The sequence below is a fragment of the Ochotona princeps genome, chromosome 7 (genome assembly GCF_030435755.1).
Source record: "Ochotona princeps isolate mOchPri1 chromosome 7, mOchPri1.hap1, whole genome shotgun sequence".
Lineage (NCBI taxonomy): Eukaryota > Metazoa > Chordata > Mammalia > Lagomorpha > Ochotonidae > Ochotona > Ochotona princeps.
The window spans coordinates 17,533,851-17,545,902 of record NC_080838.1 but is presented as its reverse complement, the minus strand read 5'-3'; the positions used below and the strand labels follow the sequence as shown (position 1 = coordinate 17,545,902).

Below are 12,052 nucleotides of genomic sequence, written 5' to 3'. Positions count from 1 at the left end.
AGCGCTTGAACTGGTTGGTGCAGGCACACACCCACACCCCCCGCCCCCCAGAGAGACAGAGATCTTCCATTCACTGGTTCACTCCCCAGTGGCCTCAAGAGCAAAGACTAGGCCAGGCCAAAGCAAAGAGACCAGAACTCTAGTGGGCTCTCCCACCAGCTGTGGGGGTCAAAGCACTGGGAGCTGGATAGGAAGTGGATCAACTGGGACTCAAACCAGGAATCAAATGGCATACCAGTGTCACAGTTGGCAGTTTAACTTGCTATACCACAATACTGGCTCCAACAAATCTATGTATTTAAAACATCTATCTATGTATCTGTCTACCTAAAAGGAATATTCAATCTGGGTCACCCATATCTGTGGCAGGGACCCAAATACTTAAGCCATCATGTTACCTCCCAGGGTGTGCACTGGCAGGAAGTTGGAATGAGCAACAGAGCTGGGACTCAAACTTGGGTAGTCTGATATAGGCTCCAGCCCAGAAGGCTTTTATTTATCTTTTTAAAAAGGATTCTTCTACTTTAATTTGAAAGGAAGATTTACAGAAAGTAGGAGAGACAAAGATCTTCTGTCTGCTGGCTCACTCCCCAAGTGGCCACAATAATGAGCTGAGCCAATTCAAAGACAGGAGCTTCTTCCAGATCTCCCACATGGGCACAGGGTCCCAAGACTTTGGGCCATCCTCCACTGCTTTCTCAGGACACAGTCAGGGAGGTGGATGGGAAGTGGAGCTGCTGGGATTAGAACCGGTGCCCATATGGGATCCTGGGCGTGCAAGGTGAGGACTTTAGCGGCTAGTACACTATCGTGCCAGGCCCAGTTTTTCTTTTTAAGTTTATTTTTATTGGAAAGTCAGTTATATAGAGAAAGACAGAAAGATCTTTCATCTATTGGTTCACTCCCCAGATGCCAACAATGGCTACAGCTGAACCAGGAGCCAGGAACTTCTTCTGGCTCCCCCACTTGGGTGCAGGATCCCAAGGCTTTGGGCCAGCCTTCCTCTACTGCTTTTCCAGGCCACAAGCAGGGAGCTGGATGGGAAACGGAGCAGCCAAGACACTAATTGGTGCCCACATGGGATCCTGATGCTTAAAGGTGGAGGATTAGGTAGTTTAGCCATCGTGCCAGCTCCCAAGCATGTTCTTAATGAATCAATCAAGCATTGACCTTATTCATTAAACATTGGCCAGTGTCTCTGGTGTTTCAAGGCACCCTGCAAAGGGCTAAGGGCTTTCAGTAACAAGAGCAAAGGCTGTGCTGGTACACACAAAATAACTGCAAATTGGGATAAGAGAACAATGAAACAGAGCAGTGAAACAACTGAGGGTGAGTGCATGGCCCCGGAAGATATTGCTAATGAGGGAATGTGAGTTGAAAGCTGCACGTTGAGAGAAAGAGAAGCCAGGCACAGAGCTGGAGAAGGATGCTGGGCAGCCGAATAAGCAGGTGTCAAAGCCTGGAGCCAGGAAAACATCTAGCAGGTCTACCCAATAGAAGGTCTGGCTGGGCTACAAAGTCGAGGGAAAGGACCGCGGAACGAGATGTGAAGGGAAAGGGAGACAGCCCGTGGGAAGTGGTTTGAATTGTATTTGAAGGCTATGTTGGAAAGGCACTGGGCATTGCAGCAAGGCAATAGCGTGATCTGCTTAGATCATTGAGGCTGCTGAGTGAGAGGTGGCCTGGAGGGTAAGATGGGGGGGCAGCATGCCAGCGATCTATATCTCCTTTGCATAACTTCACAACAGCCCTGCAGCCACTGGTCTCCTCGCTGCCCTGGTGTCTCATTGGCCACGCTGGGATCTGCTGGGGTCTGCCAGCCGGTCCAGCTGCAAGGCATAGGAAGACAAACAGGGAAATGGCTTGTAGAACAAGCCTGTGGAGTAGGTGGGCCAATTCTTGCTTATCTCATTCATCATAAAGAGTACACGGAACTTGTAGGGCAAAGAGCACAGGGCCAGGGTTGAATCTGTTAATCTGAATTACACTTTCACTGCCTTTCCCTTTCCTTGCACCCTCACAGGCCTGGTCCTGACCGTGCGGCATCCTGGAAGTCCCCTGGAACTCCATCCTTCTAACTCTGGCTTCAACATCCAGGGCACCTGGGCAGGTACTGCAAGGGATGCTGGGTTCCCACACCTGGTAGACAGAGTTGTCTAAAAAAATGAGGGAACAGGATCCAAGTGTGTTCTGTTACACTAGGAAATGTTCCAACACAGAATGATGAAGAGAGCCTGTCCCCCAGAGGACATGAAAGACATTTCATTAGAGCATGGGGAAAATATTAAAATTCTGTGTTTGCATGGATATGGAAGATACAGAAAGCCACCAGCAGCATCACTAATAGTTAATAAATGGATTAACACTAAGTGTCAGATAAGCACATGGCTTACGCCTCTAGTAGTCTGGTGCCCTGATTATGCAACATGGAGAACTTAACAACAATAACCTCGCTTTTCCTTTGCTGTCAGTGGACACTGGGGTTTAGTAAGAGCCTGTCTGGGGCAAGTGTTTGTACAGTGGTGAGGATGCTGCTCCAGATGCCCGCATATCACATCAGAGTGTCTTTGTTCAAGTTCTAACTCCACTCCCAATTCCAGCTTCCTGCTAATGTGCCCCTTGTAGGGCAGCAGGTGCCGGCTCAAGTGCGAAGATCCCTGTAGGCCAGCGGGGAGACATGGATGCAGGAGCGTGGCAGGTGACTTGAGAAATGAATCGGCAGGTTTAATATTTCTTTCTCTTTTTGCCTTTCAAATACAAATAATATACATACATACATACATAAAAATTACAAAGTTGAATGAGGTGGATTTACTATAATTTAAATTGTAGATTGTCATTTTTTTGTAATAGGATGGGAATATTAATGTCTAGTTAGAAAACCAATGTATAATAACTTTACATTTTTATTACATATAATCTATATGTAAGTCCTATAATTTACATGACATTATAAGTTGTTCAAGTATTCAACATACGTAGATTTTTCATGATTGAGTCAGTCTCATTTATCCCTTTGTGCATTTTTTGATGGAAATTTTTGCAAATAAGAATTTACCACAATGTTGTCTCTTTTTTCTCCTGAAGATTTATTTATTTATTTATTTAGTGGAAAGGCAGGTTTACAGAGAGAAGGAGAGACAAAGCGGTTCCATCTGCTAGCTCATTCCCCAGGTGGCCACAATGACTGCAGCTAAGCTGATCCAAAGCCAGGAGCCAGGAGCTTCTTCAGGCTCTCTCACACGGGTGCAGGGTCCCAAGGCCCTGGGCCATCCTCGACTGCTTTCCCAGGCCACAGACAGGGGAAAAGGGATGGAAAGTAGAGCAGCTGGGACATGTAGTGGCATCCACGTGGGATCCCAGTGGTTGCAGGAAGAGGATTTAGCCACTGAGCCATCGTGCCAGGCCCACCACGGTGTTATCTATGAAAATGAAATGAGATCACGAGTGGAAAGTCCTCAGGACAACGAATGCCATACCTGGAAGAAATGAATGAATTACAGGCTTTGTTTCTTCAGAAAGTCAGGAAAATAAAAAAAGCCCTCTAGCCTGGGTGGGGCTTTTATTGCTCCAAGTGCACGCTGCTTCTTTCTGGGGTCACTCAGGGTCATTCTTGACCTTGGGAAATGCCCTCCGGTTTAGTTTTTTCCAGGATTAGAACATAGGTATTTTAGGAGCACACTGGGAATAGCTCCATCTTTCAGAAAGACTCACTGGGATTGGGCTGTGGCACAGTGGTGAAGCCACCACTTGCAGTGCTGGCATCCCACACTGGGGCCAGTTCCAGTCCTGGCTGTCCCTTGTCTAATCCAGCTCCATGCTAGTGCACCTAGGAAAGCAGCAGCAGATGACCCAGGTATTTAGGTCCCTAGACCCTGGCTCTTGGCTTTGTCCTGGTCCAGCCTGGCAGTCATATCATTTGGGGAATGAACCAATAAGATTGAAGATCTCTCTCTGCCCACCTGTCTTTAATGACCTTTTAAATAAATAAATAAAATCTTTTTTAAAAGGTAAAAAGTAACTTCATAAGACCAGTGTAAAAAGCAGTACCAGATAACAGGAGTTAACGTTGTGGCACAATGAGCTAAACCATCGCTTGCAACGCCAGAATACCACATCAGATTACTGGCCCTGGCTCCTGTATTCTCAATCCAGAGTTCCTACCAATGTGCCTGCGGAAGAAAGTGGATGACAGCCCAAGTACTCTAGATTCTGTCATCTGCGAGGGAGACCCAGAGGAGGTCCCTGGCTCCTGGCTTCAGTCTGGCCCCAACTCAGCTGTTGGGGGACTTTTGGGGAGTGAGCCAGTGGATGGAAGATCACTGTGTGTATGTGCAAATGAAAGAGCGAGAGAGTGAGAGAGACGGAGCGCATGAGAGAGAGCATGTGTAGGAGAGGAGAGACACCTTTTCAATGAAATAAATCTTAAAAAAGACCCAAATAACAGAGGTCACAGGGAGTGGGGTGACGTGAGTGTCTCCCTCCATGAAGGCAAATTGACAGAGTGTGCTTTGCTGAGCAGGGAATCAAAGCAGGGCTTTGTCACTTACTCAAATGGTATGTTTATTACTGGCTGTATGTTCACTGCATTGTAGGAATTAGTTGCTGGTGGGTCCAGGAAACTGAAGGGAGGCAACTGCTTGGAGAGAATTAGGGCAGGTACCTGCCTCTGCTCTCCAGTTTTCTGCCAGTGTGCTTGGGACGTGGCAGGTGATGGCCTAAGGACTTGGCTTCCTGACCCCTGGGTTCAGCCTGGCCCACTCCTGCCTTTTTCTGACATTTGAAGAGTGAGGCAGCAGGTGAAAAGTTCCCCTTTCTCTTTCATTGTGCCTTTCAGGTAAACAGCAAGGAAAAAGGCAAGGGGCCGGTGTTATGGTAGACTTAGTAAAGCTGCTGCCTGTCATGCCTGTATCCTATATAGGTGCCAATTCATATCCCGGCTGCTCCATGTCTGATCCAGTTCCCTGCTAACGGCCTGGGAAATCAGTGGAAGATGGCCCAAGTGCTTGGGCCCCTGCACACATTTGGGAGACCTGGAAGAAGCTCTGGGCTCCTTTGTTAGCCTGGCCCAGCCCTGGGTGTTGCAACCATTTGGGAAGTAAATCAGTTCTCTCTCTTTCTCTCTCTTCCTCCCTCCCTCCCTGTAACTCTGCCTTTCAATAAGTGAGTACATTGTTAAAAATATAAAAATATGAAACAACGGGACAGATTTGCCTCATGATGCCATTTTATTACGCTTAGAGCAAACGGGTATTAATTACATTTGTTTTAAACTTTTAATTGTGGGAATTTGAAAGCATACAAAGTACAAGATAAAGAGCTTCCTCATAGCTGTTACCTAGCTTCAATGTCCCCCACACCTGCTTGTCTGGTTCTAAAATAGCCCCAGCCACTTCACTTCACCCCACCTTCCAGGTCATTTTGAAGAACACAAGTCCAAACAACCTGATTGTTTTCTAAGATTTTTTTGATCCATTCAGGCAAGTCCTGGTTGGACAGTTAGTGCTTTCCGGCTCTGGTGACTTCAGAACTAATCTCAGCTCAGTAGCTCCCCCAGAGGCATTTTAATGCTGTGATGGCAGTCACCAATGTCAAGAGGCAGAGCACATTCCCTCAGTACTATCTCTTTAACTCGCCCAGAACATTGTGATAAGCTAAGTACTGACTGCCAGATTATTTTGTAAGGTTCACCTTGCTCCACCTTGTGGGCACTTCATCCAGGTGTAGGCTGTCCGGTGAACAGGGTAGTCCAAAAATCTGTACTGCTAATGAACTACTATTTCATTCTACAGCCCCCTGAACTCTGAGCTGCCACTGGCTGAGAACATTTTCGGAGATGAAGACACACAGGAGTCTGCCGTGCTGAAAAGCGAGAAAGCCGATCTTGCCAACCAAGCTGCGTTTTTTCAAGAGCTTCTCCATTCTCTTCCTGCCCAACACTTACTTTGCATTGGGGTGCAGGGATCCAAGCTGGAAGCTGATTCTCCCTGGTGACCTCTGTTGTGGGGACTGAGAGCCCTGAGCAGGCTTGGAGAGAACCCCCACCACCAGCTAGACTGGGTCTGGGTTCACATCTCTCCTGTGTATAAGAATAGAGCAAGGAGAGGTGTGAAACACAGCATGATAGCATATACTTGGACTGGTTGTGGGCGACCTCAAGAGAGAGGATTGTCTTCCTACTCCAGCTGATGTCATCTGTTCACAGAGCAGGGTGGTGCTCAGGCAAGGGCCTGGCTGAAGACCCTAAGCACATGGTTGAGGCTGCAGTGCACGTGCTGGACCCCAGGAAGGTGTCATGGCACCTGGAAAGTGATGGAGAATGAGGCTTAGGTGCATGCTGAGAAGTGGGCGTAAGCACCCTGTCTTGTTGACTGAGCGCAGCAGACGGTGGGGTTTGCACGGTCTCCCACGGCTCCATCCACGTCAGCTGCCACAGCGTGAAGCATGTGACCTTTGAGGTAGCAGTTCAGAAGTCACCATTTCCAGGATGTTGGCTGTGTTTCCTAGAGTGGCAGGTGCAGGAAGTCTTTCCTGGACTGATGACATTGCTGTACTCTCAAGTGCACACCACGTGCACAGGCACACATCAGCAGGGGGACCTCAGCAAGTTTGTGAAAAGTGGAAGTGAAGATACATTTAGGGCGAGCCTTCTGCCTGCTGGTTGAGACGCCTGAGTCCCACCACAGAGTACGCAGGATCAAGGAGCACCTGAGCTTGACCCCAGGCACCTGGGAGACAACAGGCACGGTTCAAGCAACAGGGTTCCCACCGAGTATGTGGGAGGCCTCTACTGAGCTCCATGTGCCTGGGCGTTGGCCTGGCCCAGCCTGCCAGGGGCTCTTGGGTATGTGAGCCAGTGGATGGGAGCACTGTCACTTTTCTGTTAAAAAGAGAGAGAGAGAGAGGAGAAAATATATATAGAGAGGCAAGAAAGTGAAAGAAAAAAGAAAAGAGGGAGGAAGGAAGGAAGAAAGAAAAGAGAGAAATACATACGTACATACAGGCTAGTGTTGTATTTCAGTGCAACTCCAGGATTCTGTATCAGACCTCTGGTCTGAGCCCTGGCTGCTTGGCTTGTGACCTAGTTCCCTGCAAATGAGCCTGGGAAAGCAACAGAAGACAGCCCCAGGGCATGAGTCCCTGCCATCCGAGCAGGAAACCCAGATGGAGTTCTCCGTGTATCGTCCGTGCATGTTCAGCAGGTCACTTCCCTTGTGAGCTGTGACTCAGCACACATGCTGGGTCATGGTGAAGGTGAGAGGCAGGCAAGTGTGAGATCGCGTTAAGGTAGGATTACTGAACCTACAGGTTGTGCTGATCCACTCCCCTAGTGGCTGCAGTAGCGTTGTGGACACCTGTGCCCCGAAAGATAGGATTTTAAAAAGCTAGGCAGCACTGAGACGCTTTTGTTTGCTTTAGAAGATAAACCTGCTTTCTTCAGCTTTGTTCACTGCAGGCTCCAAATGCCATAAGCCCTCTTGAAATGGGAGATATAGAAAATGAAAAAGTCCTGAAAATAACATCTTTATGTTCAAGGTCCAGCCTGAGAAGAAACACCTTCAAGTCGCCTTCCCTCCCAGTTCTTTCTCCTCGCAACAGATGCAATGTGAGAATCTATGTTCACCACAAGAGGGAGCCAGCCCAGGAATCCGGAGACACCGAGGAGCGCCGGGAGAGCGCAGGTGACTTCCGCTGAGGTCACCAGCAGTGAGAGGGGCTTTGCGCGACGAGTGCAGTCTCTGAGTGAGTCAGGATGGTGCCTTCCCTCCTAATGTCTGAAGCGCGCTGCTTAATGCGGGTGCTGTGGCGTTTCGGGCCTCCTGACACCGGAGGGAATGTCCCTGAAGGATTTTGCAGGATAACCTGGTGTCTTCTTCCCAGGCCACCTACCAGCCCTGAGCCCAGTCCCGCAGCCACCTCTTTCTGAGGCCTGCCTCACTCCTGCCACAACCCACTGCAACCAGTCAAGCGCCCCAGTCCTAAACCAGCTGTCTCTGCTCACCAGTGCTCCTTGTGGTGAAGTTGCCTGCATGTCTGGTTGGAGTACCTGTGTTCAGGCCTGTAACAGGTTCCTGCCTCCAGCCACCTTCGTGAACACACGCCAGGCTCAAGCAGCTGGCCTCCTGCCAACCACATGGCAGACCTCCTGGGCTGAGTTCCAGGATCCAAGCTTCTGTTGGGGGATTGTTGCAGACAATGGGGATTACACTGATAGAGAGCAAATTCTCTGTCACTCTATTTTTTTTGGCTCTCAAATAACTAGATGAAACTCAAAAGTGGGGACTGGCATTGTGGTATAATGGGTGAAGCTGTGCCTGCGGTGTTGGCATTCCTTATGGGTGCTGGCTCATGTCCTAGTTTCCCCACTTCCCTTCCAGCTCTCTGCAGGTGACCTGGGAAAGGCAGTGCAAGATGGCCCAGAGTGCTGGAGCCCTGTCACTCACATGGGAGAGTGGCTTAAACCTCCTGGCTCCTGGCTGTGGCTTGGCCCAGTTCTGGCTCTTGTGGCCACTTGGGGAGCAAAGCAGCAAATGGACAAACAATCTCTCTGTAGCTCTGTCCTTCAATAAATAAGTAAATCTTTCAAAAAAAATTTACGTAAACAGCAAACTGTGGTGAAATTTCTTGCCCAGGTTTCCTCCTTGCTGCTCCTGCTGTTGATTGGTCCTAGACTTGCCTGGGTGTCCCACCCCCCGTGTGGGTGACACACCATCTCTCCAGTGGCTGTTGTCTTCAGTCCTCAGCCTCTCTATATGCAAATGATAGTGGTATTTACCTCTGAAAAGTGCCTAGCCACTCAGTTTGTCAGCCTCCAACACACCCCAAATGCAGCTGCTTCTCATCTTAGCTCCCCCCAGTGCCACCTCCTCCCTGTCTTGTTTCTCACTGGGTTCATGTCCCCCTCCATCTCTGTGAAGCAGCCAGAGCAGCCCTGTCGCACAGGGGATATAAAGTTTTTTATTTTTTTTTAAATTTAATTTTTGATGTTTACATAGTTGACAAGGATGCATGCCACTCACTGATTAAGGTGGGGAGGGTCGAGACATGGGGGAAGTGGGTAGGACAAATACTTCCAATTTTCCTTTTCTTCCCTTTTTTCTTTTATCTGGGACCAGGGGGGTAGGAAGGGAGGAAAAGAGGGCCACTTCCAACTGCCAAACTGCTTCAGTACTTGGGATGGCGGATGTCCACTTAATGTCATCTTAGAAATTCTGATATGGGGCCCAGAGCGGTGGCCTAATGGCGCTAAAGTCCTTGCCGTGAATGCACCAGGATCACATATGTGGGCGCTGGTTCTAATCCTGGCAGCTCCACTTCCCATCCAGTTCCCTACTTGTGGCCTGGGAAAGCAGTCAAGGATGGCCCAAGGCCTTGGGACCCTGCACCCGTGTGGGAGACCTGGAGGAATTTCCTGGCTCCTGGCTTCGGATCGGCACAGCATTGGCCATTGTGGTCACTTGGGGAGTGAATAATCAGACAGAAAATCTTCCCCTCTCTCTCCTCCTCTCTGTATATCTGACTTGGCAATAAAAACAAAATAAATATTAAAAAAAAAATCCCGATGTGGAAAAGAATGTTCCACGGGTATTGCTTGAGTTGTTTTGATAGTTCTGAGACACTATTGGTTTTGTTGCTCCAAGGTTGAGAAAATCCTTCCAAGGTCCATTGGCTGACAGAGTCCACCCCAGAGCATACACTCACTCAGACACTTGCTGCAAAACTCATCCAGGAGGGTTATTCAACCCATTCCGTTCTCTATCTTCTGACATGACACTCAACATCCTCTGCAGGCCTAAATGAGCATGCTGTTAACCATACAGGCATCAGCAATCAGGACTGGGGAGGCCCAGTCCTGACACATGCATTCCAAGGTTGGAGTATAAATCCTATGATCTTCCCTGTGGCTGGAGTTTTGAGTCCAGTAATCCAGTTTGAGAGCCCCCCAGAAAAGCTCACTTTGGGGTGACTCCAGACATGATTCTTGCGTGTGCCAGTCAGTACAGGGTCTAGTTCAGTCTTTTTTCCCCCATTGGCTTACGCAAACACTGGTGATTGTGGTTGTTTGGTTACTTCATCTCCTACCCCATGTCCTGTGCAAACCTACAGCTGTTGTAGCCCGGCCTCACCCAGTCTACCACTGACCTGGCTCTTATGCACATCAACAGGAACTGCAGCCTAGTTCGGGCGTCCTCCAATAACCCCCAACAAGCCTGTCTCCAGCCCCGGTTCCTGCATGTGCCAATATGTACAGCAGATTAGTCTGGTCCATGCCATATACGAACCGGGCTTTCGTATATGCTTATGGGTGTTGCAGCTTAGTTCAGCGCACCCCACCCCATGATCCAGTTCACACATATGCCAACAGGTACTACCGCTTTACCCAGTCTGATCTTTCCCCAGCCCTGGCTTTCATGCTAACTAGTGGGAGCTGCAATCCATCAGAGAGGTACCTACAGTTTCCCTATCAGGCCCACTCCCAGCCCTGGATCTTTTTTTTTTTTTTAATATGGAACACTTCATGAATTTGCGTGTCATCCTTGCGCAGGGGCCATGCTAATCTTCTCTGTATCGTTCCAATTTTAGTATATGTGCTGCAGAAGCAAGCACCCAACCCTGGATCTTGATCCTTCCAGGTAGTACTGTGGTCTAGCTTGACAGGAATTGCTCCTTGTCCTGGCACATGCCAGCTAAGGCCATGGCAAGACCTGACAAGCCTGCACCTACTCTGGTTCATGCACGCACCAGTGGATACAGTCACTTAGCTTAGCCTGGCTCTACCCCTAACCCAGATTGCATGTAGGCCAATGAACTGTGTAGCTGTGCCCATCCTGTTCCACACCCAGTCCCAGCTCTCATGTTCACCAGGGGATACAGTGGCTCAGCAGGGGAGCTCCCAGAAACACCCTACCAAGCTCAGCACCCCTCCCCAGGTTGTTACATGTGCTGGTGGGTGCTACAGTTTAGCATGGCTTGCCTCATCTTAGCATTCACTAGCGAGTGCTGCAGCCTGACTTGGCCCAGCCTGCCCCCAGTTCCAGCTCATGCTGGTGGGTGCTGCACCTAGCCCAACCTGGACTGCCTCCAGTCCTGGCCCTAATGTGAACTGGCTAGTGTTGTGGCCCAACCCAGCCTGTCCTGCACCCCATTCTGGTTCTCACATTTGCCACTGGGTGCTGTGAACAATGGCTCGCTCCCAGACCGGAGCCATAATGTATGCTAGTAGGTATGGTGGACTGGCCTGGTCTGGGCTGTTCCCAGCCTTGGTTCTTGTGTGCACAAGAACTCTTCTATCAAGTCACTTCCTAGTGGCAGATTTTGTACATACCGGTGGGTTTTGGTCCAACTCCTTTCCTAGAAAGTATGAGTTTTCCCAGATTTGGGTTCTTACTGTTGGGGGCTTCAGCCCAGACCTGCCTGGCCCAGCCCTGGACTCTGCTCTTGCATGGTTCAGCAGGTGCTGAGACCTAGTCCAGCCTGTCTTACACTACTCTGCCTCTCGTAAGCACCAGCAGGTACCAGAGTCTAGCCTAGTCTGGCACACCTAGACCCAGTCCACACCCACGCCAAGGGATTCCAGCCCAGTTCGCCACTCCCATTCTAATTCTCACGTTCACCAGTGGGAACCACAGCCCAGCTAGGTCGTTCTCTTAGCTCCCCAATCAGGCTGGCTCGAAGCAAGATTTTGTGCAGGATGTTGAATGCTCCAACCCAATCCAGCATAACCCATCCTCTGACTTGGCTTTTGCCATCAGATGCTACAGCCTAGTCTGACCCAGCCCTCCCCCAGTGCCAACTCTGCACAGGGCTGCATCTCAACAGGGGAGTTTTCCAAGCTGCCCTAATTGACCGGCTCCCAGTTGTAGATCTCATACACACTGGTATGACTTGGCCCACCTCCAGTCCTGACCTTCTTTGGAGGGTACTATGACCTTGTCAGACCAGCCCACACCTATTCTGGCTCTCTATAGTGGGTGCTAAAGCCCAGCCTTGCCTGGTCCACCCTCAGACCCTAGCTGTCATGTAGAACGGCCGGTGCTGCAACCTAGCTCAG

The 12,052-nt window shown here is 49.6% G+C and overlaps 1 non-coding gene across 1 annotated transcript; it reads right to left on the bottom strand.

The window, feature by feature from the left end:
* Positions 1-10,501: 10,501 nt before the first annotated feature.
* On the bottom strand, positions 10,502-10,608 carry LOC118759030 (U6 spliceosomal RNA). Its single transcript, XR_004995938.2, has one exon. It is a non-coding gene; the product is annotated as a U6 spliceosomal RNA (small nuclear RNA).
* Positions 10,609-12,052: the final 1,444 nt, after the last annotated feature.